The sequence below is a fragment of the Somniosus microcephalus genome, chromosome 12 (assembly GCF_052327205.1).
Source record: "Somniosus microcephalus isolate GS21.2 chromosome 12, FLI_Smic_1.0, whole genome shotgun sequence".
Taxonomy (NCBI): Eukaryota; Metazoa; Chordata; class Chondrichthyes; order Squaliformes; family Somniosidae; genus Somniosus; species Somniosus microcephalus.
This window is the reverse complement of record NC_140998.1, coordinates 190,037,255-190,064,786: the sequence shown is the minus strand read 5'-3', so window position 1 is coordinate 190,064,786 and position 27,532 is coordinate 190,037,255. Positions and strand designations below refer to the sequence as shown.

General features: G+C 46.0%; 1 pseudogene; it reads right to left on the bottom strand.

Moving 5' to 3' along the window:
- Nucleotides 1–11,471: 11,471 nt before the first annotated feature.
- On the bottom strand, nt 11,472–21,008 carry LOC147109790 (uncharacterized; annotated as a pseudogene).
- Nucleotides 21,009–27,532: the final 6,524 nt, after the last annotated feature.

Genomic DNA, 27,532 nt, shown 5'->3' with positions numbered 1-27,532 from the left:
TAGAACACAGTAGGAGCAAAACAAGGCTACACGGCCCCTGGGCCCGCTCCACTACCCATAGGGCCATGACCATTCCGAACCCAGACTCATGTCCAATTTCCTGCCCGCTCCCCGTAACCCTTTATTCCCTTTACTTCTAGGAAACTATCTATTTCTGTTTTAAATTTATTTAATGATGTAGCTTCCACAGCTTTCTGGGGCAGCAAATTCCACAAACCTACCACCCTCTGAGTGAAGAAGTTTTTCCTCATCTCAGTTTTGAATGAGCAGCCCCTTATTTTAAGATTATGCCCCCTAGTTCTAGTTTCACCCACCATTGGGAACATCCTCACCGCATCCACCCGATCAAGCCCCTTCACAATCTTATATGTTTCAATAAGATCGCCTCTCATTCTTCTGAACTCCAATGAGTAGAGTCCCAATCTACTCAACCTCTCCTCATATGACCACCCCCTCATCCCCGGGATTAACCGAGTGAACCTTCTTTGTACTGACTCGAGAGCAAGTATGTCTTTTCTTAAGTATGGACACCAAAACTGTATGCAGTATTCCAGGTGCGGCCTCACCAATACCTTGTACAACTGCAGCAATACCTCCCTGTTTTTATATTCCAACCCCCTAGCAATAAAAGCCAACATTCCATTGGCCTTCTTGATCACTTGCTGCACCTGCATACTAACTTTTTGAGTTTCGTGCACCAGGACCCCCAGATCCCTTTGTACTACAGTACTTTCCAGTTTCTTGCCATTAAGATAATAACTTGCTCTATGATTTTTCCTGCCAAAGTGCATAACTTCACACTTTCCAGTATTGTATTCCATCTGCCAAATCTCTGCCCACTTACTTAGCCTGTCTATGTCCCTTTGCAGGTTTTTTATGTCCTCCTCACTCACTACTTTCCGTCCCATCTTTGTATCATCTGCAAACTTTGATATGTTACACTCGGTCCCCTCCTCCAAATCGTTAATATAGATTGTAAAGAGTTGGGGACCCAGCACTGACCCCTGCGGAACACCACTAGTTACTGGTTGCCAATCTGAGAACGAACCATTTATCCCAACTCTCTGCTTTCTGTTAGAGAGCCAATCCTCCACCCACGCCAGAATATTACCCCCAATCCCGTGATTTTTTATCTTGAGCAATAATCTTTTGTGTGGCACCTTGTCAAATGCCTTTTGGAAGTCTAAATACACTACGTCCACTGGTTCCCCTTTATCCACCCTGTATGTTACTTCCTCAAAAAACTCAAGCAAATTTGTTAAACATGACTTCCCCTTCATGAAACCATGCTGAGTTTGCCCTATTAAATTGTGTTTATCCAAATGTCCCGTTACTGTCTCCTTAATAATGGACTCTAACATTTTACCAACCACAGATGTTAGGCTAACAGGTCTATAGTTTCCAGCCTTCTGCCTACTACCCTTTTTAAATAATGGTGTTACATTAGCAGTTTTCCAATCTGCCGGGACCTTTGCTGAGTCCAGTGAGTTTTGGAAAATTATTACCAATGCATCCACAATCCCTACCGCTACTTCCCTCAAGACCCTGGGATGCAAGCCATCAGGTCCAGGGGATTTATCCGCCTTGAGTCCCATTATTTTACCAAGTACCACTTCCTTAGTGATTTTAATTGTATTTAGTTCCTCCCCCCCTAGAGCCCCCTGTTTGTCCAGTGTTGGGATATTCTTAGTGTCCTCTACTGTAAAGACTGATACAAAATAATTGTTCAGTGTTTTTGCCATCTCCATGTTTCCCACCATTAATTTCCCGGTCTCATCCTCTAAGGGACCAACATTTACTTTAGCCACCCTTTTTCTTTTTATATAACTATAGAAACTTTTACTGTCTGTTTTTATATTTTTTGCTAATTTACTTTCATAATTTATCTTCCCTTTCTTAATCAATCTTTTTGTTATTTTTTGCTGTCTTTTAAAGACTTCCCAATCTTCCATCCTCCCACTAGATTTGGCTACCTTATATGCCCTTGTTTTTAATCGGATACTATCCTTAATTACTTTACTTAGCCACGGATGGCTATCTTTTCTTTTACACCCTTTTTTCCTCAGTGGAATATATTTTTTTTGGAAGTTGTAAAATAACTCCTTAAATGTACACCACTGGTCATGTACCGTCTTACCCTTTAATCTATTTTCCCAGTCCACTCTCATTAATTCCGCTCTCATACCTTCATAGTCTCCTTTATTCAAGCTCAGCATGCTTGTTTGAGATCCAACCTTCTCACCCTCTAATTGAATATGGAACTCAACCATGTTATGGTCACTCATTCCAAGGGGATCCTTTACTAGGACATTTTTAATTAATCCTGTCTCATTACACAGGACCAAATCTAAGGTTGCTTGCCCCCTGGTCGGTTCAGTTACATACTGCTCAAGAAACCCATCCCTAATACACTCAATGAACTCTTCCTCAAGGCTGCTCTGCCCAATTTGATTTGTCCAGTTAATATGATAATTAAAATCCCCCATAATTATAGCTGTTCCCTTATTACAAGCCTCAACTATTTTCTGATTAATACTCCGTCCAACAGAGTTGCAACTGTTCGGAGGCCTATAGACTAGACCCACTAGTGTTTTTTTCCCCTTATTATTCCTTACCTCCACCCAAACTGTTTCACTATCGTGCTCCTTTGACCCAATATCATTTCTCTGTATTATAGTGATTCCTTCCTTTATTAACATAGCCACCCCACCTCCTCTCCCTTCCTGCCTGTCCTTCCTGATTGTTAAATAACCTGGTATGTTTAATTCCCAGTCATGGTCACCCTGCAGCCATGTTTCTGTAATGGCCACAAGATCATACCCATATGTCATTATTTGTGCCGTTAACTCATTCATTTTGTTACGAATGCTACGTGCATTCAGATAAAGAACTTTCAAATATGTTTTGTAACACTTAGTTCCTGTTTTTTCCCTTTTTAGTACTTTACTTTTTACTCCATACCTTCTGTCCCTTCCTGACACATTCTGTTTTTTAATTCCCCCACTGCTACCTAAGTCTATGACCTTCTCTGTTGTCATTTCTATGATTTGCTCTCTAGAAACCTCCCCCCCACTAATTAGTTTAAAGCCCTCTCTACAGCCCTAGTTATATGATTCGCCAGGACTCTAGTCCCAGCACTGGCCAAGTGGAGTCCGTCCCAACGGAACAGCTCCCTCCTGTCCCAGGTTAATAAAGCCTAGATTTAGAAAGGCAAATCTACTCTTTATTTCAATTTATTAACCTTAAAAACCCAGCAGCACATCTTCAACACCCAGTCCCAACCAAGGCTGTAGAGAACTGAATTTAAGATGGCCACCACAAATCACACGACATCAACTACCAATGAGTTTACAGCATATATCTCAAGGCAGGAAACAGGCAACCAATTACAATGCTTCTTACAAAACAAGAATAATCACCACATTATCCATTGCCCGTTGAAAACAGGGAAACAGTACTTTCTTTCCCATTTTGGAATCGAATATGAGCATATTGGGAATTTGCCTCGAACAGCTCCACCTCCTCCACTAAAGGATCATATTTTGACAATCTAACATGGCGTCGAAGCAGCACAGGTCCCTGCATAGTAAGCCATGAAGGTACCGAACATCCCTTATAGATACGGGCAGCACCGAGAGTTTTATAAGTCTTCAGTTTGTGAAGGAGAAGCGTTTGAAAATTTCGCCTGTTACTTATCAGGTGTGTATGGCTCAGACGACTCTCACCTCACAAGTAGCTGGTTGTTGCCTTGTGAAATTAATTCTTCTAGGTAATACGTATACTGATATACGCCTATCTGTTTTGCCTAATCTCTGTGCGGATATTTTGATTGGTCATGATGTGCTTCAATTACACGAGTCTCTCAATCTTTCTTTTGGAGGAACTAAGCCACCTTTATCTATTTGTGGATTAACTTCTTTATCCATTTCTCCATTATCACTTTTTTCCAATTTGATGCCGGATTGTAAGCCAATTGCTACCAAGTCAAGAAGGTATAACAGTCAGGATAAAGAATTTATTAATTCTGAAGTTCAACGTCTTTTATTGGAAGGAATCATTGAACCTAGTTGTTCGCCCTGGCGGGCACAGGTAGTTGTCACCACTAACGAGAGACATAAGAAACGAATGGTGATAGACTACTCTCAAACTATTAATAGGTATACTCAATTAGATGCGTACCCTTTGCCTAAGATTGATGAGCTTATCAACAAAGTATCTCAGTATAAGGTTTTTAGCACTATTGACCTAAAGAGTGCTTATCATCAGATTCCTATCGTTAAGAGGGATCAACCATATACGGCCTTTGAGGCTGGCGGAAAGCTGTATCAGTTTTGCCGAGTACCATTTGGTGTTACTAATGGTGTTGCCTGTTTTCAACGGGCAATGGATGCTTTTATAAGTGATAATTCTCTCTCTGACACCTTTTCATATTTAGATGACATCACGGTGTGTGGCAAATCAAGGGTGGAGCATGATTCTAATTTAGAAAGATTCCTTCAAGCTGCGGAAAAAGTTGGTTTAACTTTCAATAAAGAGAAGTGTGTCTTTTCGACCACTGAGGTAAATTTACTGGGGTATATTATCTCGGGAAACAAGATTAAACCAGATCCAGAACGCCTGCGACCATTGATCGATTTACCTTGTCCTACTAATTCTAAGGCTTTGCAACGAGTTGTTGGACTGTTTTCTTATTATTCTAATTGGATTGCAAACTTTTTGCAGAAGATCCGGCCCCTTATTTGTGTTACGACATATCCTCTATCATGGGAGGCCAGGACGTGTTTTGATAATTTCAAAAAGGATATCCTGGGAGCAGTTGTGCATTCTATTGATGAGCAAGTTCCCTTTGTGATTGAGACGGACGCTTCCGATTTTGCAATTGGGGCTACTCTGAACCAAAATGGAAGACCTGTGGCCTTTTTCTCACGTACTTTGAACAATAGTGAGAAAAGACACTCCTCAATAGAGAAAGAGGCGTATGCAATAGTAGAAGCACTGCGTAAATGGAGACATTATTTATCGGGGCGACATTTTACGTTGGTATCTGACCAAAAATCTGTGTCCTTTATGTTTGATGTCAAACATTTTGGAAAGATCAAGAATGATAAAATAATGAGGTGGAGGATTGAGTTGGCATGCTACCATTTTGATATAGTTTATCGTCCGGGGAAGGATAATGTTGCTGCTGATGCGCTGTCGAGGGCTTATTGTTCTGTGATTCACGGAGATACGCTTATTAATCTTCATAATGCTTTGTGCCATCCTGGTGTTACGAGGATGATACACTTCGTACGCAGTAAGAATTTGCCCTTTTCAGTTGAAGACGTCAAGCGGATGACTTCATCATGTTCTATCTGTGCTCGGTGTAAACCGAATTTCTTTAAGCCTCAACGAGCTCATCTTATAAAGGCTACTTCTCCTTTTGAACGTTTGAGCGTTGATTTCAAGGGGCCTCTTCCTTCAACGACTCAGAATCGATATATATTTACTGTTGTGGATGAGTTTTCAAGGTTCCCTTTTGCTTTTCCTTGCGCAGATGTATCAGCTGCTACAGTTATCAAATGTCTGACTCAACTTTTTGTCATCTTTGGGATGCCTGCCTATATCCATTCGGATCAGGGAAGTTCTTTTATGTCTTCCCAGTTGAAGGAATACCTCCAGAGTCGGGGAATCTCTACTAGTAGAACTACCCCGTATAATCCCCAGGGTAATGGACAGTGCGAATGATATAATGGGGTGATCTGGAAGGCAGTTGTGTTGGCTTTGACATCCCGGAACCTTAAGAATACCCAGTGGGAAATGGTATTGCCTGATGCCCTGCATTCCATTAGATCATTGCTTTCAACGGCTACTAATGTGACCCCCCATGAAAGGCTCTTTAACTATCCGCGGAGATCTACTATGGGATATTCGGTACCTTCATGGCTTACTATGCAGGGACCTGTGCTGCTTCGACGCCATGTTAGATTGTCAAAATATGATCTTTTAGTGGAGGAGGTGGAGCTGTTGGAGGCAAATTCCCAATATGCTTATATTCGATTCCAAGATGGGAAAGAAAGTACTGTTTCAATTAAAGACTTGGCTCCTTGTGGTGGCCAGCCCTCTTCTGAGGATATTAACAATAGTCATGATTCAGATAATGTGGATGTCGTCACAGATACTACAAATATTTCCAATCCTATTGCAGATAATTATAATTCTATTAGTCAGCCTTCGATGGATGTTCACGACCCTCCCAGTTTACCTTTTGATGGGATTTCCAATCCGGAAACCGTTGATAATTGGGATATGGATAGCCTTCCTGCAGAAGATACTTCTGTGTCTCCTGGTGTGGGAGGGCAAGGAATTTCACCAAGGTTAAGAAGGTCAACACGAACAAGATATCCGGTCGACCGATTGAAAATGGACTTTTAAAATGATTAGATAGTAATGTTTTAAAATTGTTGAAATATTATATTTGTATTGTTTTAGTTATAAATAATTAATTGTAAATTGTAAAGGCTACCTAGGTTGGAGTATGTTTTAAAAGGAGGGGTGAATGTGGTGATTATTCTTGTTTTGTAAGAAACATTGTAATTGGTTGCCTGTTTCCTGCCTTGAGATATATGCTGTAAACTCATTGGTAGTTGATGTCATGTGATTTGTGGTGGCCATCTTAAATTCAGTTCTCTACAGCCTTGGTTGGGACTGGGTGTTGAAGATGTGCTGCTGGGTTTTTAAGGTTAATAAAGCCTAGATTTAGAAAGGCAAATCTACTCTTTATTTCAACTAGAAAACAGATTATCTGGTCATTGTCACATTGCTGTTTGTGGGAGCTTGCTGTGTACAAATTAGCTGCCGCGTTTCCTACATTACAACAGTGACTACACTTCAAAAGTACTTCATTGGCTGTAAATCACTTTGGGATGTTTGGTGGTCGTGAAAGGCGCTATATAAATGCAAGTCTTCCTTTTAAACGTACTGGGTCCAGTTCTGGACACACAGACATAAGGGAGATATTCGACTACTAGGGGCATCACAGAGTAGAGCCACGAGACCGATCCCCGGTGCCAGAGGGACTGAGTTGTGTGGAGAGACTTGGGCAATTCAACCTGGAAAAGAGGCTCCCTAAAAACTCCCTCCCAAACAACACTGTGAGAGCCCTCACCACACGGACTGCAGCGGTTCAAGATGGCACCTCACCACCACCTTCTCAAGGGCAACTAGGGATGGGCAATAAATGCTGGCCTTGCCAGCAACGCCCACAACCCATGAATGCATTTTTTAAAAAGACCAGATCATCTGTCTTTAGTGATTATTGGTTGAGGGATAAATATTAGCCCAGGACACTTGGAATAACTTCTCCTGCTCTTTTTCCAACAGTGGCCGCAGGGTCTTTTATGTCTACCTGAGAAGGCAGACGAGGCCTCGGTTTAACGACTTATTCGAATGACGGTACCTCCAACGGTGCCGCACTCCCTCAGTACTGCCCCTCCGACAGTGCGGCGCTCCCTCAGTACTGCCCCTCCGACAGTGCGGCGCTCCCTCAGTACTGCTCCTCCGACAGTGCAGCGCTCCCTCAGTACTGCCCCTCCGACAGTGCGGCGCTCCCTCAGTACTGCCCCTCCGACAGTGCGGTGCTCCCTCAGTACTGCCCCTCCGACAGTGCAGAGCTCCCTCAGTACTGCCCCTACGACAGTGCGGCGCTCCCTCAGTACTGCCCCTACGACAGTGCGGTGCTCCCTCAGTACTGCCCCTCCGACAGTGCAGCGCTCCTTCAGTACTGCCCCTCCGACAGTGCGGCGCTCCCTCAGTACTGCCCCTCCGACAGTGCGGCGCTCCCTCAGTACTGCCCCTCTGACAGTGCGGCGCTCCCTCAGTACTGCCCCTCCGACAGTGCAGCGCTCCTTCAGTACTGCCCCTCCGACAGTGCGGCGCTCCCTCAGTACTGCCCCTCCGACAGTGCGGCGCTCCCTCAGTACTGCCCCTCCGACAGTGCGGCGCTCCCTCAGTACTGCCCCTCCGACAGTGCAGCGCTCCCTCAGTACTGCCCCTCCGACAGTGCGGCGCTCCCTCAGTACTGCCCCTCCGACAGTGCAGCGCTCCCTCAGTACTGCCCCTCCGACAGTGCAGTGCTCCCTCATTACTGCGCTGGGAGTGTCAGCTTGGATTATGTACTGAAGTTTCTGGACTGAGACTCGAACCGACCATCTGACTCGGAGGCGAGAGCGAGTGCTACCCACTGAGCTAGAGAGGTGACTTGAGATCCTGGGACTATTTGCACTGGAGCAGAGAAGGCTAAGAGGAGATTTAATAGGGTTTTTAAAAATGATAATGAGTTTTGATGGAGTGAATAGGGACAATAAATTTCCTGTGCTCGGGGAGTCCGTGACGTGAGCCCATCAATTTAATGAGTGTTCTGAGAGGGATTAGTAGAAATTTCTGTACACAGAGGTGTTGAAGCACGGAATGCTCCCATAGAATCTCACAGCACAGAAGGAGGCCATTCGGCCCCTCGTGCCTGTGCCGGCTCTTTGAAAAGCTCTCCAATTAGTTCCCACTCCCCCTGCTCTTTCCCCAGAGCCCTGCAAGTATCTCTTTTTCAAGTATTTATCCAATTCGTTCCCACTCCCCCTGCTCTTTCCCCAGAGCTCTGCAAATATCTCCTTTTCAAGTATTTATCCAATTCTCTTTTGAAAGTTATTATTGAATCTGCTTCCACCGGCCTTTCAGGCAGCGTATTCCAGATCTCAACAACTCGCTGCGTAAAAAATAATCTCCTCATCTCCCCTCTGGTTCTTTTGCCAATTATCTTAACTCTGTGTCCTCTGGTTACCGACCCTCCTGCCAGTGGGAACAGTTTCTCCTCATTTACTCGATCAAAACCCCTCATGATTTTGAACGCCGCTCTTTACCAGAATGGTTCCAGGGATGAGGGGCTTCAGTTATGTGGAGAGACTGGAGGGGCTGGGATTGTTCTCCTTAGAGCAGAGAAGGTTAAGGGGAAGATTGTATTCAAAATCATAAATGGTTTTGAGAGTAAATGAGGAGAAACTGTTTCCAGTGGTAGAAGGGTCGGTAACCAGAGGACACAGATTGAAGGTGATTGGTTAAAGAACCAGAGGGGAGGTGAGGAGATTATTTTTACACAGCGAGTTGTTGTGATCTGGAATGTGCTGCCCGAAAGGCCGGTGGAAGCAGATTCAATAATAACTTTCAAAAGGGAATTGGATAAATGCTTGAAAAGGAAACATTTTCCGGGCCCTGGGGAAAGAGCAGGGGAGTGGGTCCAAAGAGCCAGCACAGGCACGATGGGCCGAATGGCCTCCTCCTGCGCTGTATCATTCTATGATTCTGTAAAATCTGCCCTAAACCTTCTCTGCTCGAAGAACAATCCCAGCTTCTCCAATCCTCCACGTCACTGAAGCCATGGGGAGGAGGTTGAGGCCGAGATCATGGCTTCTGTGAAAGGGGGAATTTGGGATCAATATTTGTCGATGGAGAGAGCGGGGCAGTGGGATGGGTTTGGGGATTGCTCGCGTACAGAAGGAGGGCAGGCTGGAGGGGCCGACTGGCCTCTGTCTGTGCTGGGAAGGAGCCTGCGGGTTTGACTGATCTGCCCTTGCTTTCCAGCTGGTGGATTACGCCAAGCGAGGGGACACGGACGAGAAAGCCATGAAGATGGCCGACTTCTGGCTGACGGTCAGTATCTCTGGCGCGGGGCTGGGGGTGGGGGGGGCCGCGGGGTCTTCGGGGTCGGCCTGTGTCGCGAGCGTCTCTCCGCCACGTCCGCGATCTTGCCGCGCTATCCATCGCAAAGAGCCTTGGCTACTTGCATTTCTATAGCGCCTTTCACTACCTCAGGACGTCCCACAGCACCTTACAGCCAATGAAGGTTTTTTTTTTGAAGTGTAGTCACTGTTGTAATGTAGGAAACCCGGCAGCCAATTTGTGCACAGCAAGCTCCCACAAACAGAAATGTGATCATCACCAGATGTTGGCTCAGGGATAAATATTGGTCACAGGACAGCGGGGAGAACTCCCCTGCGCCTCTTTGAAATAGTGGCTGTGGGATCTTTTGCATTCACTGGAGAGGGCAGACGGAGCCTCGTGTTTAACCTCTCATCTGAAAGGTGACACCTCTGACAGGGAATCGCTCTGACAGTGCGGCGCTCCCTCAGAATTGCCCCTCCGACAGTGCGGCGCTCCCTCAGCACTGCCCTTCCGACAGTGTGGCGCTCCCTCAGTGCTGCCCCTCCGACAGTGCGGCGCTCCCTCAGTACTGCCCCTCCGACAGTGCGGCACTCCCTCAGTACTGCCCCTCCGACAGTGCGGTGCTCCCTCAGCACTGCCCCTCCGACAGTGCGGCGCTCCCTCAGCACTGCCTCTCCGACAGTGTGGTGCTCCCTCAGTACTGCTCCTCCGACAGTGCGGCGCTCCCTCAGTACTGCCCCTCCGACAGTGCGATGCTCCCTCAGCACTGCCCCTCCGACAGTGCAGCACTCCCTCAGTACTGCCCCTCCGACAGTGCAATGCTCCCTCAGCACTGCCCCTCCGACAATGCGGCGCTCCCTCAGTACGGCCCCTCCGACAGTGCGGCGCTCCCTCAGTACTGCTCCTCCGACAGTGCGGCGCTCCCTCAGCACTGCTCCTCCAACAGTGCGGCGCTCCCTCAGTACTGCCCCTCCGACAGTGCAGCGCTCCCTCAGCACTGCCCCTCCGACAGTGTGGCGCTCCCTCAGTACTGCCCCTCCGACAGTGCGGCGCTCCCTCAGTACTGCCCCTCCGACAGTACAGCGCCCCCTCAGTACTGCACTGGGAGTGTCGGCCTGGTTTATGGGCTCAAGTCTCTGGAGTGGGGCTCGAACCCATGACCTTCTGACTCGGAGGCGAGAGTGAGCCTTAACTGAGAAGGGAGAGTTCTTATTGGGCCCGGTTGGGAGGAGGGGCAGGGTGGAATATTTCTGGGAATAAACCTCTTTTTTTCTGTTTGTGTCAGGAGTAAGGTCTGATCCCGAAGCTCTTCCAGGTCCAGGCTCCGCGATTCCAGGACCACCGGAGGAGTTCCGTGTGGATGATGCAGATTCCCACCCGGGAGAACTTGGACCGGGCCAAGATGGCGGTCATCGAGTACCGGTGCAACCCGCTGCCGCCCCTCCTCGCGCGGCAGCAAGGGGCCAACGAGAAGACCCTGCTCAACCAGCTGCTGAAGGGGTACAGGGAGGAGGGGGCCTGGGGCAGGGCCTCGGGCTCAGGCGAGTCCCAGGCTTCGAGTGCAGCCTAGCTTGGGGCTTGACCGGCGGAGAGCAAGGAAGCGATGTGTGATCGATCACCCGCCCCTCCCCCTCCCACCCCCGGGGGACGACCTTCTGCTATTGGCCCGCCTGGGAACAAATCTGGGGGCGGATTCCCGGAGTCACACTGGAATGACGGCCTCCTGGGAATCGCCGACAGCCTCGGGCCTGAATCTGCGCAGCCCGACATCTTTTCCATCAATATATTATCCATCCAATTACATAGGTTATAAGCATTAATGTTATTTGTACTATACATCCGTTAAGCAGGTCTTTCTCCCAAGCCTTCGCTCGTTCATAGTAATAGTCTGTCTGCTCGATGGGAATCTGCCCAGGAGGTTTCTGTAACAATTACCATCGAACAGCATACATTACTACTTTATCAAGGTCATGTATATTTCTTCCATTTCCTTCTTTCTTTTTTGTTTTCTACGTTTTTTACAGGCGGCACATGCTGCTATTCCCATTCCTATCGCCAAAACCAATTGTACTATAACTAGTATGTGAGATGTAATGCTGTCCCATGGGTGGATGTTGACATTCATCCCCCAATCCCACAGCTTCTTATACCATGGGACCTCCTGTAGTTCTACTTCTAGGTCCCTTTCTAGTTCCCCAAGGTTCCTTTGCAACATTACATATTGTTTCACCATTTTACTTAAGCCCTCTTTTATCTCTTGCAGATCCCCTTGCAGGCGGGGTATTGGAGCCCCCACCGGATCTTCATAATTGACCAATTCGTCCCTTAAACTATCTGTCACATTTAGTTTCATTTCCTCCCTTGAGTGTACATACACCAATCTGGTGTGTCCAATTGTCACAGGGATCTTTGGTGTAAAGCAGAAGTTAGGCATTCTGATTACACTTACAAGGTTACTATATTGGTACTCAGTCTCTGTGGTGGCTATACAATACTCCCCTCTGCCTCTATATCCCGAGCGGGTGTGATGGTGATCGACATGTGATAATTCCAACATGCACCCCTCTGTCTTATTACAGCCGCACTCATCCTTAGTGCCTTCTCCTACCGGATGTGGGCATATCTTAAGCGTACCTTTCCCATGGCATCCGTTTAGGGAGACTCCTCTTATAGTATCATTCTTCCTGATGGCATAGGTATCAATTGGATAGTATCGGAGGTATGTCTCAGCCCTCACTGTGCCTATGTTTGTTACCTGGTACTGTGGGTATGGAGTCGTGTCTAGTCTCACCACTGGTATCATGAGTACCATGCCTATCATTGCTGTCACTTCTGCTTTGCATTTTTGTATCACTGGATATACTCTGGTCATCCCCTTGAGGGTACAGGCACTCAGAGGGCCTGGATTCTGGCTCAGGCCATAGAGCTGTGTGCTGTTAATCCAGTCTGGTACCTCACCTCGTTGTATCTGTGCCAGATTGTGTTTAACTGTCCGGTGGTCCATTGGCCATAGGCATGGCACAAGCCTCTCCCTACCCCATCTTTGCCTGTTCCTCATCTCTATGGTTTAGTTTGTTGATAGTGCCAGCATGGTTTCTATAACTTTGATTCCCTCGAGTAATTTCCTTATCGTAGGTTCTCCCAACTCTGAATCTTGTTGAACCAAACCAGTTTCTTTCTCTAAAATCTGTTGTATTACCCTTTGTAATTGTTCCACACTACTCTGGACTCCTTGTATATCCAGGGCATTAATGAATGACGTCCCCGTATTTATTCCCGTGAGTACATCGTTTCCTAAGCCCCTCTTAATTCTTTGGTGGAATGCAGCATGTCCCCTGAAACTAGAAGCCCCTGTTGCATCAGCAGCTTGGTTAATTACATTCCTTATCATATATGCATACAACTCTCTAGTTTTAGTAAATCTTTCACAATATCCTGGCCATTGTAGCATGGTTAAGTTCATTAGTACCGGTACAATTTCGTGTCTCACATTATCATACAATTGTTCTCCCTCGGTAAATAACACCAGTCCATTTTCGGGCCCAGGCGTCCATTTCGGACACCTTCGTTCTTCAGGTGTCATTGTGATTGGGGGTGTTGTTTGTTCTAGGGTTACTCCTTGTGGTGTGATCCTTCTTGTTGTTGGTTGAGGTGTTGTAATGCTGTGTACAATAGTCCATCTTATGATATTGTCCGTGCAGCTCAGGATATATCCTCCCCCTACTTGACCCAACACCTGCCAGTGTCTATTACATCTTACCATATTGCTGGTATCTGTCATTCTACAGGGTCCGCATGGTCGTTGATCCAAGTTCACCCAGATACCGTTACACCTGTAACATCCTTTTCCTGTTTTTCACACTCGTAACTGTGTGATATAATGAAGTTCCTCGTGGAGTCTCCACTAGGGGATCTTAACTTGCAGTCCATTTCTTTCAGCCCGTTATTTGGGCTTATAAATGTTGTCATCAGAGTAGTTATAATAATCCATCTCACTGGATCCACGTTTATCTGTAATTTAAACAGAGGTCTGGTCGTCTTCCGAGCTCTTTCCCCTAGAGGAGAGGGTAGAATGGGGGTCTTTAGTGTTAAATGGTTTTACCTGGGTCCAGTGCTTCCATCACATACCCGTCGGTTCCTGTAGACAAACACACGTATCACTGGTCATTAATCCAGTATATGGCCCCATCCAACGGGGTTCCATTCCCTTTCTTCCGATAACTTGCGTCATTACTTGTTGACCTATTCTGGGCAACTCGTCTGGTTTAAGTCCAGCATTCTGCCTTTCTAGATCTTTAATCTGTTGTTGGTTCCTTACTTCTTTATTTAGTGCTTGTACCTCCTGATTTAGTTGTACTTAATCTATCTTGTACTGGTCCTGGTTCTCTCACCCCTCCAGCCAAATCCTCTGGTAGTCTCATAGCTCGTCCTGTCATTAGTTCGTAGGGGGTCAGTCCGGTCGTTCGTCCTGGGGTGGCTCGCAGCCTCATTAGTATGCTGGGTAATAATTCCGACCATCCCTTCCCTGTTTCTTGGATGGCTTTTGTCAGCGCGTTTTTCAGTGTCCTATTCATTCTTTCTACCATCCCCGAGCTCTGGGGGTGATATGGTATGTGATATTTTTGTGTTACGTGTAACAGCTTACAAGTTTCATTATTTTACCGGTGAAATGAGTGCCGTTGTCTGAGTCAATTTGCAGAGGCACTCCCCAACGGGGTATAACCTCGGCAGCCAATATTAGTGCAACTGTTTTTGCAGAGCAATCTTGGGTAGCAAAAGCTTCCACCCACCTGGTAAATTGGTCAATTATTACCAGGCAATATTTCTTCCCCCGGTCCTGCTGGTAAAGTCAATTTGTAAGTTTTCCCAGGGTCCTTGGAGCCTGGGTTGGTTTGCTACTCTAACTCTACATCTCTGTCCTACATTATTCTTAGCGCATATTATACAGCGGTGGCAATATTTCGCTACTTCCCGACCCATCTTTGGCCCCCACCAGTACTGTGTCAGTAGGTGCAACATGTTACTTCTGCCAGTATGTGTTACACCATGGTATAGCGCCATCAGTTGTTGTCTGCAACATTCCGGTGCCACCACCTGGTTACGGGGGCCCCATTTCCAGATTCCATCCTGTAGTCGCGCGCCCACTTGTCTCCATCTCTCTTTTCCCTCTTTACTAGTATTTTCTTGTACCTCCATTATATTCACTTCCTGTACCCCACTGACTGTCATGACCATATTTATTTCATTTTTAAACATCCTTTGGTTGCATTTCTTCCGCAGCTAATTTGGCGGCTAGATCTGCATACCTATTCCCTATAGGGGCCTGGTCCTGGGGTTCCTGTGAGTCCATATACTCTATCTTTGTGTGGGCTTTTATTTTAATTACCGCTGCCTCTAAAGGTGCCTGTGCAGCCTTAACTAACCTTTCTATTAGTTTTCCATGTTTTACTATCTCTCCCGTCGAGGTCATGTACCCACTTCTGGCCCATAGTGTCATATAATCATGCACCACTCCGAAGGCATAACGGCTGTCGGTATAAACATTTATCCATTTGTTTTTTGCTATTTCCAACGCTTTTATTAAAGCCACTAGTTCCGCTACCTGTGCTGACTTAACCCCATAAAGGGCTCCTTTTAACAGGGTCTTTCCTTCTTGATTTACTACTGCCCACCCTGTTCTGGGTTCTCCATTGATATATTTTCGGGATCCATCTACATAGATGACCATATGGGGATTTTCTAGTGGGTCTTCCTTTACTCCACTCCCTATTTCTTCCTCCATTTTCATCTGACAACTGTGCTCTTCTCCTTCCGTTAATATGCCCGTGGCTGGATTAACCCCGGGATGTTTTTGTATTATCACAGTTCCATCCCTGGGGAGTAATATCGTTTCCCATTTAGCTTTCCTGCTATCCGATATCGTCCACAATTTTCCTGTGTTGAGTAGTTCCACTAATGTATGTTGAGTATGCAAAATTACCTTTCCCATCATCACTATTGGTTCACTTACTCGCACCGCCCAGGTGGCGCAATCTATTGCAGCCACACATCGTGGCATCGCCTTCACTACTGGGTCTTTTTTTGCAGAGTAATACGCAACGGGTCTCTGTTTCCCTCCGTGATCTTGCATTACCACGGCTGAATCACTCTCATGATCTAAATCACAATATAGGTGGAAGGGTCGAGTGGGATCTGATAATCCTAGGGCAGTGGCTGTTATTAATTCCTGTTTAAGGGCCCTATATGCTTCCTCCTGCTCCGTCTCCCATTCTACCTTATCGGTGGTGGGTCTCCCCCCTTTAACTAACCGTTGAATCGGCTCTGCTTTCCCTGCAAAGTCTGATCTAAAATCCCTGCAGTAATTAAATAGTCCCAACACTTTCCTCACTCCCCGGACGGTCACTGGCCTTGGCTTGTCTTTTATGGCTGCCTTTTGTTCCTGCGGGAGTGCCTTATACCCCTGGCTAATTTTGTGTCCTAGATACTTTACTTTGGACAGTCCAACGTGTGCCTTTTGGGTTCAATTTAAAGCCAGCTTTATTCAATGTCTGGAGGGTGGCTAGTAATGCTCCCATGTGTCCTTTGGCATCCTCTGATGCAATCATTATGTCATCGACATATTGGAGTAGGGCGCTCTGGTACTTTGATAGGTCTAACTCGTCTAAGGCTTGACTCAGTACACGGTGGAATATATTTGGACTATTGTGGGACCCTGGTCCATGTATATTGTCTATCCCTGACGGTAAAGGCGAATTTCCCTTGTGATTCCTCTGCCAATGGTATGGACCAGAACCTGTTCGCTATATCCAAGACTGTAAATATTTTAAGGGCTGGTTTCAGACCATTAAATATCTTATTCAATACAGTTTACACAAATTTACACCAACCAGAATTTCACCGTGGCCACAATGAAAGCCTGGTTTTAATAGGTTAATTAACCTCATAACTCCAATTCAATCCAGATCAATTTTTTTTAAACTAACCAGTATCACTTGGAAAAGAAAGAAACCAGTCACATTAACAAGGAAACAATTACCCATGCCTTGTAAACATTCAAATTCATTTTCTTCCAGGCAAATTGGCAACTGTGACTTCAAGACTGAAGCTTCTCTTTTGTAAAACAATTAACAAACTTAAAACAACACACGCTTGTCCATCCTTCAAGACAAGTCTTCAACGGGTTAAACAGCTTTTAGCTCTCTGTACCAAAGAGTGGGTGGAGTTAAAACACACAACAGACATTTTTTTAAAGACAGGCTTTCAGACAAACGGAATACTGTAACTTCTTAAACATCCATAGTCAGGAAAACTTTCACACAAACTGAGATCCCAGTATTTTTTAAGGTTCCTTTCACTCAGCAATCTTGTGTTTTATTTGTTTCAGCACAGACGTTAATAACTTCCGTGTCGGTAAAACTTTAGGTTTCTCTTTCTAAATCCTCCCAATCGATCTCCTATCATTCCTTCCACTATGCACTGACCTTGTCTTCATTACAGCAGCACACTTGGTGCCTACCTTTTTTAACTGTTCCACTAACTCCTCTTTTTCCCTCTCCCGTGTGGCCCCAATCTTACACATTTTTCAGGTGGCCCTGACAAAGAACCACTACAGTTTTCTCCTCCTTATTCTTGCTCTCCTTACTCCACCATTCTTTCTGTCGGTCGGGAACCCATTCAGGATCCCACCTTCCTTTCCCATTCTTTTTATTACCTTGTCATCATATCCCTTTTTTTACCATCTTTTCCTTAACTTTCTCATACTTATCGTGCACAAATTCATACGGCAAGTTACGTTATGCCATCCTGTTTGTCCGTTGATTTCTTTCCCAGGCATTTTCTAGCTGCTCGGGAATTTCCGTGAGGTTTTCTCACTTCCCCGGGGTCTTTTTACCCTGCCCCATCAGAATTTCCGTTATCCGATACTATCGCGTACAAATTCATACGGCAAGTTACCTTATGCCCTACTGTTGTCCGTCGATACCTATCGCATACAAATTCATACGGGAGTTTAGATCTTTTGGTGTCCTTTTTGTTCGCCATCCTTTTAGGGTGGATTTGCTAGTTTCCCCCCTCGTTTCCTACCTCCGGGACTCCCCCGGACCTTCAGGGACCTTTCCCTGCTTACGCGGTTTTAACTCCGCCTAGATTGGATTTTCCCCATATCCAATCCTATATAACCCGAGCTCCTCAACTTATTCAGACATTATCATTTCTATAATGTCCTAGCATGCACCCAAGTTGCTTTACTCATGTATCCCGACTCCGCCTCTGATTCGTTGGATCTCCGGCCCTGAGCTTCGATGTGAGGAGACAATGTCTCGTCTCAGCCCATCCGGTAGATCCTGCCGACTACGCCAAGTTGTAAGGGTAAACGGGGAGAGCTTCTTCTCCCCTAGGCGGACGGACCCTGTGATATAAAGGGTCGACGTCCGCCTTATTCCCAATCAATCACACAGAATCACACAGAATCACAGAAACCCCACAGTGCAGATAGAGGCCATTTCGGCCCATCGAGCCTGCACCGACACATATCCCACCCGATCCCCGTAACCCCTGCACCAACACGTAACCCCACGTATTTAATCCCCCTAACACTGAGGGTCAATTTATCACAGCCAATCAACCTAACCCGCACATCTTTGGACTGTGGGAGGAAACCGGAGCACCCGGAGGAAACCCACGCAAACACGGGGAGAATGTGCAAACTCCACACAGACAGTCACCTGAGGCCGGATTCGAACCCGGGTCCCTGGCGCTGTGAGGCAACAGTGCTAACCACTATGCCACCGTCCGGAGGTGCGTTCAGTAAAACAACTTTATTCACAAGTCGACAGGGAAGACACCCATCCTGGGATGAATGTTCCCGATCGTTGAAAATCTCCTGCCTTATATACAGGTTTTGTTCTGAGTCGTGGCTACTGTTTGCAATTAGGTGCATTACACGTATACATTTCTTTCATCACACAGTTGGCTTCGGGTGCAAATTCTTGTGACCTGTGTGCATTGGTCTTGTGACCCCATACGTTATCTCTCAATACATTCCTCAGTTAGTGATTCACGGTTTGTGCACTTTGGCCACGACTACACCAGACTTTCCTTCTGGACATTGTTCATACCAATTCCTTATATGGTTGGAGATATGCTCTGTTCCTTAATCCCCTCATCTTAGCCCTTTTTTAACCCTTTCACAGCCTCTCTCCTGTGTGGATCCACTGGTGTGTATGGAGGTTCCCTGCCTGTGTGAAACTCTCTCCCCATTCAGTACATTTATACGGCCTCCTGTGTGGATCCACTGGTGTGTATGGAGGTTCCCTGACACTGTAAAACTGTCTCCACATTCAGTACATTTATACGGCCTCTCTCCTGTGTGGATCCGCTGGTGTGTATGGAGGTTCCCTGACACTGTGAAACTCTTTCCACATTCAGTACATTTATACGGCCTCTCTCCTGTGTGGATCCACTTGTGTCTCTGGAGGTGTCCTGCCCGTGTGAAACTGTCTCCATATTCAGTGCATTTATACGGCCTCTCTCCTGTGTGGATCCGCTGGTGTGTATGGAGGTTCCCTGACACTGTGAAACTCTTTCCACATTCAGTACATTTATACGGCCTCTCTCCTGTGTGGATCCACTGGTGTGTATGGAGGTTCCCTGCCTCTGTGAAACTCTCTCCACATTCAGTACATTTATATGGCCTCTCTCCAGTGTGGATCCGCTGGCATAGGTGAAGATCACCTGATTTTATAAATTCTCTCCTCTGGACAGAGAGTGTGAATGATCCCTGCCCACTTTCGCGTTGTCAAAGATATTTTGTGCTGGGAGGCGAAGATTGTCCTGCTGAAATCTGTCCACTGGATTCAGGATGTCTTCTGATGTGCTTCTGAAGAAACTCTGCAGTGGTAAAAGCAACATTGCAATGAGGGCAAGGATGAGACTCATCTCGGTGCACTTGGTGAGCTGCTGGAGAAGGAAGAAAGGGACATTGTCAGTGTAATGAAAGATCTAGAAGTTTCTTTTGGAAGTACAATTCGTGGTTATATCAATGTTAACGCAGGGGTCTTGGGGCGCTACCGGTGAATTTCGGCCGCGGGGATGCGACTCAATTTTCCCCCTTGGACTTTGCTTCCTATCGGTGAAACCTTCCTCATTCTTTGAATGAAGCTCAATTGGCCAATCCAGTTAGAAACGTCCCTCTAAACCATCAGGCAAATCACTCTCGGGGTCAGTGCCGCTTTTCAACTTTGCCCTTTCAGTTATGTCATCAGCTTCTCCACACACCCCTTCCCAAACCATGCTGACTCCCAACTTAATTCTGTCTGCACCGTCAATTCTTTGGAGATGGTCACTGCTTGACATTCATAAGTTTGAATGTTAGCTGCCACTTGTCAGCCCAAGCCTGGATGTTGTCCAGGTCCTGCTGTAGGCTGGTATAGGATGCTTTAATATCTTAGACAAGGAGCTGCTATTCCCTGTAATCAGGGGCCATTAGTTTATAATTACTGAAAGTCCTATAATATTTCATTAGAAGATTCCAGAATTATTATCAATAGTTTGGGGATCATATTTGTGATTGTTTTTCCTCAATGATAAAGAACAATCGATGCCTGTTTGTGGGCAAACACAGGCCTGCACTCCTGTCCCACCACTCTGACATGCTGCATTGCTCCACCAATCCCCTGGCCTACCAAGGCCATGTGTCATCACACCAAAACGCCCAATAAATTATTCCTGCCCTGAGGAAATGGATAGGTTACTTTGCACATACACAGATAATCATCGTCACAAAGTTCCCTTTCTTCAGTGTAAACTTTTCTCTCTCTCTTTCTCAAACTGTATCTTCTGCTTTCAGTCTCTTTGGTGGTTTCCTCATTTGCTGACCCCAAGATCTTTCCAGTACAGACAACTGTGGAATAAATCGAAAAGATCATGAACAAAAATTGAACCAATTAATTGTAATATTCTTGCATGTAAGGTTTGTTTCTGGTTGCACAGGAGATGCTGAAGACATTTACATAATAATGCAAGACACTGTGTTAATCTGATTTGAATGACTGCGGTAGTGGTCACATTATCAACATAGAGCATCGCTTCCTCATTAAAACACCCTCAATTATTCAAAATAGAAATACTTTACTGAAATCCTTTATTCCAGGACAAATACCTTTATTGGATTCACTACGAGCTTCACTTTCACAAACCAAGGTACTCGTTTCTCTGTTGATGTTTTCAACTGAAACTTTCTCTTCCATACCTGAGGCAGTGTCTTCGGTGAAGCCCCTGAAAACTTCAGCTTTATCCTCTTCTGAATGGGACGCCATCTGTGATGGAGCTTTTTGGTTCTGAAATGCAGAATGTGACGGTAAAACTGTACCTCATCGCTCCTGAATTAAAGAATAGCTGCGTCAAGACTGCCTGTAATACTAAACAAATTGTGTACAAGTCAAAGTATTTGTCTATTTTTCCTCTCCATTCGTTGTTGTAGCATATTTAATAAACAAACCTACCCAACTACCCATTGGATAAATGCTGTCGCTCCCCAGTGTAGTCCTGAGCCACACAGGTCAGAACGTTCCCATGTTTGATTCTGTACTCCTGTGTTCAGTTTGGTGATCTCAGCAAATGTGGTAAAATTAATACAATTAACCTCAGCACCCTTTTGCAAGGAAGGGAATAAAATTAACCAGGATTTCCACTGATTGCTAACTAATCATCACTTCTGGAAAGGGTATGTGCGTATATACGAAACCAGATTCGACTTTCTCCGACTGAAGAGCCGAACACATGAAGAACAGCCATTTAGCAATTGCCAAAAGGGCTGCAAAATAAGTCAGCACAGACTAGGAAACATATCTACTCATGAATCATCCCTTCAGGAAAATGGGACAGGAGCAGATTTGACACATAGTTTTACTACTTCACCTTTGGTCTTCCCAAACTACGCGTGATCGCTAAAAGAGAGGTAATGTTTGACAATGCCTAAAAACGAACATTATATTCCGCCTGATGTACACAAGCAACTGGTAACAAATACCTTCATTCTGTGGAACATGGAGTTATGGAATCCATTATTAAGGAAGTGGTACAGGGCAATTAGAAAATCATAATATGATTGGGCAGAGTCAGCATGGTTTTCTGAAAGGGAAATAGTGTTTCACAAATCGATCCGAGTTTGTTGAGGATGTAACTGACAGGGTAGATAAAGGGGAACCAGTGGATGTAGTATATTAGGATTTTCAAAACGCTTTTGATAAGGTACCACATGAAAGGTTGTCCTAGAAGATAAGGGCTCATGGGGTTGGGGGTAAGGGTAAGGTTGGATAGAGGATTAGTTTAAAGGACAGAAAACAGTGAGTAGGAATAAAGGGGTCATTTTCAGGGTGGCAGGCTGTTACTAATGGGGTGCCACCAGGATCAGTGCTGGGGCCTCTGCTATTTCCAATCTATATTAATGACTTAGATTAAGGGACCGAGTGTAATGTATCCAGGTTTGCTGATGATACAAAGCTAGGTGAGAAAGTAAGTTGTGAGGATGACATGACGGCCGGGATTTTCCTTACCTCGGTGGGACCGGGGCGGGCGATGTCAGTGGCTAGCTCCATCCCGCTCTGGAAAATTAATTTGCATTGATGGGGCTTGTTAAGCCCGCCCAGCGTTTTTCCCGGACCAATTAGAGGAAGCGGGTCTAGTGACATCATTCATGAAGTGTCATCAGCCAGTTTCTTTAAAGGGACCATGGCCAACTTTCTTTTGACATTTGTGCTGTCAGTGTTCTACAGCATTGAAGTGCTGCAAACACTGACACTCACTGCACAGAGGGGCAGGGCTGCACCCAGGCTCTCCCATGACTCCCTCCATATACTTATGGAGTCAGAGCATGCAGGGAGGTCATCTTCCCTTCCGATGGGCGGAAAACACCTCCCCAGGAGAACAAAACAGCCTGGTTGCACATTGCACAGGAGGGCACAAGCAGGGATGTGGTCAGGAGGACCTGGGTGCTGTGGCGCAAACATTTCAATGATCTCATTAGATCATGAAACGTTAGTACAAATCCGCTCTCAACTTCATCCTGCTGTACCTCTCAACACATCCCCATCACTCTGCCTTCCCTACCCTACTCCTGCACATCCTTACTCACACCAACTTACCTTGCACCTCCACCCATCCCTCTCTATCTACATTATCACATCCCCATCTCACTAGCCACCCCTCACACTCACCCTCATCCTAGTGCAATCATACTAACTAACAACACACAAGGGTAGCCACTTGGGCGTTGTATCCAATGTTCATGTAAAGTTCCTGTTAATGTGCTGTCAAACATTGAAATTTTATTTTCAACACTTTCCGTTCTTGGACAGATTTGTGTGCACCTTTGGAAGTGTCTCAGTGAGTTCCAGTGAATAGTGGGACATAACGGTCACCAAAATGAAGTTGGATCTTTCTGCAGCCCTGTGTCACCGGATATGTTGCCCCTCAAATCTAGTTCCCAACATGAGAAATACAACTCTTGACTATAACCACTGGAAAATCTAGGAACCTTCAGATGTTAGTACAGCAGCAGAGACCAAGGGGTTTTGTCTTCATGAACCAGCTAGATCCATATTATGGAGCCTCATGAGCAACATATAAAATTTATGTCCATGTTTTGATTAATTTGCAGATATTTCAAGCTGCTGATATTCACAGCTTTTGGGATGCTGGTGGAGGATTTATCCACCAACAGCACTAAAAGGCCTTTCCAAATCTCCTGGCCATGAATTTCAAGGACAAGTAAGCAACCTGGAGAACTGTGCACAGTTTGGGTCTCCTTATCTGAGGAAGGACATTCTTGCCTTAGAGGCGGTGCAACGAAGGTTCACTAGATTGATCCCTGGGATGAGAGGGTTGTCCTATGAGGAGAGATTGAGGAGATTGGGCCGATACTCCCTGGAGTTTAGAAGAATGAGAGGTGATCTCATTGAAACATATAAGATTCTGAGGGGGATTGACAGGGTAAGTGCTGAGAGGCTGTTTCCCCTGGCTGGAGAGTCTAGAACTAGGGGGCATAGTCTCAGGATAAGCGGTCAGCCATTTAAGACTGAGATGAGGAGGAATTTCTTCACTAAGAGGTTTGTGAATCTTTGGAATTCTCTGCCCCAAAGGGCTGTGGATGCTCAGTCGTTGAGTATATTCAAGGCTGAGCTAGATAGACTTTTGGACTCGAGGGGAACCAAGGGATATGGGGCCCGGGCGGGAGAGTGGAGATGAGCCAAAGATCAGCCATGATCTTATTGAATGGCGGAGCAGGCTCGAAGGGCCATATGGCCGACTCCTGCTCCTAATTCTTATCTTCTTATGTAAGAAATATAAATACAAATAGAACCAAGTTGCCAGGGACCATGGGACGCAAATTGGGAAGTCATGTAGCAAAATTTAAAAAAAATTGTTTTCTAGAAATGTGAGATAAAGACAGAAAATGCTGGGAGTGTGTAGCAGCTCAATTCGTGTCTGAAGGAGAAAGACTGGTTAATGTTTGGGTGGGAACCTGTATCGATATATCCTTCAGATGCTGACAGGCCTGCCGTGATTATCTAGCAGTTTGTTTCCATCTCGATTTATTAGTTTGATAAGAATTTCTGTTCACTTTGAATTACCTTTCTGGTATTCTCTTTCTTAGTCTTCTTGGTATCTTCATTCTTAAAGAGAGGCTTAAAGAATCTCACCTCTTGGAAAGAAAGTAAGACATCAGTGTGATTGAGATAATCTCAGATTTCAGTTTATTATGTTAACAACATAACGATTCTAAAAATATCTAGTTTATTTAGGCCCCGAAAAAATCAATACATTATGCAGATAAAATTGGAAAAGAAAACTTACACAAGTAGAAGGGAAAATGTGATCAGACAATTTACTTAAATCTCCAGCTCTCCAAAACTTCAAAGTAACTGCCTCCTGACAAAAATATGTTCTAGCTGCTGGACAAACTGATTATAATCAGGGTGTTAAAAAAGCACATTTAATACTTTAACAAAGAAAACACATTCAATTTACTTGGTGGGTTTTTCACAAGAAGTTTAGGCATCCACTCCTCATCCGAGTCACTAGAAACATACACACGGGGTTGGTGCCCGCTGCTAGGTCTTGACATGAACGTTGGATCTGGTACATTCAATCCTGTGAAAATTAAAATATTCCACTCATCTACAGTTGATAATTGCCTGTATTTAATTTGACTTAACTTACTAACGTAAGGCATCTGTTGAATCGAACCATTTTAGAATAATATCAGGTAAGAGCAGCACAGAGGCTTTCCTTTCATCAATGGCATCTGGATTTAAATCCAGCCCAGACTGATCAGAGGAAAAGGAGCTTTTATGTTATGTTGGGGAGCTGGGAGCACAGCACTCAGGCCCATGCCCTCTAAGAGTCCTGTTCTCCCAGATTTTTATGCCACTGATCCCTATTGGACCCATTGGAGAGTCCAAAGGAAGATTTACATTTGTGACAGCTGACGGTCACTCTCAGTACCGAGGGAAAGGAAGGTCCTTGATGGCATCTGAGATGTAGAGCTTTCCTCCCTTATTCCAATATTTACTGTTTTTATCCTTCATTTAGTTTTAATGACAATCATTTAGTAGTTTTGTACAAAAAGTGGGGGAAAAGCTACACAGGTACAACAGGAGTGAGGTACGGGCAAGGTTTATCTCCGAATTAAGCTCCACTCAACTTGTCGCATCAAAGGCCGAGCCTGACGCCAGATGTTGATCAGCTCCCAGTATCTGGTTAGACTCTCACCTCGGCAAAATCCTGGACTGATGGGATTCTCAGTAAAGTTCCTCAGCTTTCCAATCATTGTTGAAGCTTCCTGTTTTATCCCGTCTGACACTGGGGGTTCTCGGTGCCACCAGGTCTGCTCTGTGAAGCCAGCGACATTTCTCCAGTCCCAGTGAGTGAGGCGATGATTCGACTTCCCTCTCTCCACCTTCCTGAGATATTGCTCTCTCCCAGAGACTGTCAATAGAGAAATGATTCATATTAATCCCAGACTCTGTACCTGGAATACAATGGGACTGTATTTGTGACTGTGATTGTATCTAATTTCATTATATTTGCAATTAATGTGTGTTTGAATTACTTACTTTAATATTGAATTGTTCCTTTGAGCCCTTTGCCCTGTTTATTGGGACTAAACTCACTCCCAGTGTCAGCTGTCACTCCAGCTCCTCCCACACTGACATCCCACTGATGGGCCGTAACCAGGGGCGGGGCCCTGTCTCCAGGTGACATCACACAGGAGCCAGGAGCCAATCACACAGCAGCAAGGAGCGATGTCACAAAGTGGCCAGAGCCCCTCCCACTCGAGGTGTCACCTGGTCACATTGACCAGGCTCTGCTCCTGGTGTGCAGTCTCACTGGGCATGAACACAGGGTGTACAATCAGTCCCGTCTCCAGGAATGAACCGGGATCCTACCCTACATCTCTCCCGAGTTTTATTTCCATCGGTTTTATTACTCCATCCCTCTCCCTAACATCTGTCTGAGGCTGAACCACACTGTTCACAACCTTGGTGTAATATTTCACCCTGACATGAGCTTCCGACCACATATCCGCAGTGTAACAAAGACCGCCTACTTCCACCTCCGTAACAACGCCCGTCTCCGCCCTTGCCTCATCTCATCCGCTGCTGAAACCCTCATCCATGCCTTTGTTACTTCTAGACTTGACTATTCCTGGCTGGCCTCCCACATTCCACCCTATGTAAACTGGAGTGATGTGCCTCAATAAATCCGAGACTCGATGTTAGCGAAACAAAACAAGGCTTTTATTGACTTAGAAGGTAACACACAGAGGAGAGGTATCTTCCATCCAGAGGTCTGCCGTACTGGATGTGATGCAGGCTGGGCCAGCTTACATAGGGGCCAGGTATGGGCGGAGCCCTACACACAGTACAATACAATGGTGAGGAAACGGAACTGAGGTAAGGGAAATGAAACTGAAACCAACCACAGTCACAGGCAGAGAATACCAATGAGTGATGAATGGAATATTTCATCACATTCACCCCTTCTATAGATTTAGTCTGTTCGGGGGTTTGATAGTCCTCTGCGACCGACGTGGCTGTTGTGGTGCCGCGGGTGTCGGCTGGGTGTCCCCGGTGGCCTCCTGGGTCTCTGCCGGGGGTGCCGCCAGGGTTGTTGAAGGGGTAGTTGGTGGGGGTACCGTTGGTCGATGTTCTTCCGGGGGTGATGAAAGAGTATTGGGTGGGTAAGAGTTGCTGTGATCGTTGTTGCTGCTGTTGTCGTGGTTGTTGTCGTTACCGGCTGGGGCGACGTCTTTTATGGACACGGTGTCCTCCCTTCCGTCGGCGTGCCGGACATACGCGTATTGGGGGTTGGCGTGGAGTAGGTGCACTGACTCCACGAGAGGGTCCGTCTTGTGGCCCCTCACATGCCTTCGCACGAATACCGGACCCGGGGTGGAGAGCCATGACGGCATGGATACGCCTGAGGTGGATTTCCGGGGAAAGACAAACATTCGCTCATGAGGCGTGGCATTAGTGGCAGTACACAATAGTGACCGTATCGAATGGAGCACATCTGGGAGGACTTCCTGCCAGCGGGAGATAGGGAGGCCCTTGGTCCTTAGAGCTAGAGTGACTGCTTTCCATACTGTCCCGTTCTCTCGCTCCACTTGACCGTTACCCCGGGGGTTGTAGCTGGTGGTACGGCTTGTGGCGATCCCCCTGGACAGCATGTACTGGCGTAGCTCTTCACTCATGAAGGACGCCCCCCTATCCGTATGGATGTAGCTCGGCATACCGAACAGGCAGAACAGGCTGTTGAGGCATTTAATGACCGTGGC